The sequence below is a fragment of the Urocitellus parryii genome, chromosome 4, assembly GCF_045843805.1.
Source record: "Urocitellus parryii isolate mUroPar1 chromosome 4, mUroPar1.hap1, whole genome shotgun sequence".
Lineage (NCBI taxonomy): Eukaryota > Metazoa > Chordata > Mammalia > Rodentia > Sciuridae > Urocitellus > Urocitellus parryii.
In genome coordinates, this window is record NC_135534.1 from 185,058,160 (window position 1) to 185,059,341 (window position 1,182).

Genomic DNA, 1,182 nt, shown 5'->3' on the forward strand with positions numbered 1-1,182 from the left:
AAGTGCAGGCAGGGAATACCCGAGGGATGGCCTGGCTCAGAGAGGACATGGGAGGAAGAGAGAAGTGTCTATTCTGACTTCTTAAGTGGTTTGATATGGGGAAAAAAGCTGTCAGTCTATTCTGCCATCTTCTCCACAGATCTTTAGTAAGGTTTAGCTTGCATACTCACTGTTTTTTTTTTTTTTTGAAGGCCTGATCTTATTTGTTATTCTTTAAAAAATTCTTATTTTTGACTGGACTCAGAAGTAGAAGCTCTGAGAGAGGACAGCCTGGATCTTTTGGCAATCTGTTCCTGGCATTTTTCTTTGGCTTATTTCATTCTCTTGGCCAAAAGTTTAGCATATTCTGCAGACTCTTCCATATTCTTCTTAGTATGCTATTTCTTCAGAGCAATACGCCAGGGCTTGTATTGCGGGGCACGTGTAGTAATGAGCTACTGAATCTTTGGTGCTGTGGTCCTATTTTTTTTTTACCTTCCTTGTTTAAGGGTTTTCTGATATCATATTGGTGGATATCATCTTCCTTAGAGAGAATGATAAGTTTGTAGATTCTATGAGCTCTTTTGGATCCCAGTTGACAAGGAGCAGTACTATCCATAGTCCAGGAATAACCTTCTCTCCATTTTTTTTTTTTAACAATAATCAAGTTGCAAATGCTCAGATTGGCATCCGCAATGCAACCTCGAACAGATTTGCGCTTCCTCTCTCCAGGTCTCCTTGGTCTGTAACAGGAATGCCCCTTACTCAGTAGCAGGTGAACATGGCCATGGGTCAAGACATCCTGCTTCCTGGAGAAACCTTGTTTGTCATTCCTGCCATTGATTGGGACCACATAACCCTTCCATGCTTCAACCAGAGCAGCAGCAGCAACATCTGTGGCCATACGTGTCTCACAAAAAGTATAAAGTTTGCGTTCATCGCCCACTTCAGTGAATTTCTGGGAAGGAGATATTCAGCTTCATCTAGGTGCGGCTGATCACTCACAAGGCATCACAAAAAAGAGCTGCTCATTGGTTCTTTTTTGGAGTAAATTTTTTGGAAGGACCCTGAAGAGGTCCTACATTTGGGTTGATATGGAGTAAAAGAGAGGTACAGGCTTGGGATGGAGGAACTGGAGAACAAGGACACAGGGACTTTAGGCACATAGATGTGTTAGGAAGATTATTCTTGGGGGGGGAAGAA

General features: G+C 42.5%; 1 pseudogene; it reads right to left on the reverse strand.

The window, feature by feature from the left end:
• Window positions 1–224: 224 nt before the first annotated feature.
• Window positions 225–962, reverse strand: LOC113184453 (small ribosomal subunit protein eS6 pseudogene; annotated as a pseudogene).
• Window positions 963–1,182: the final 220 nt, after the last annotated feature.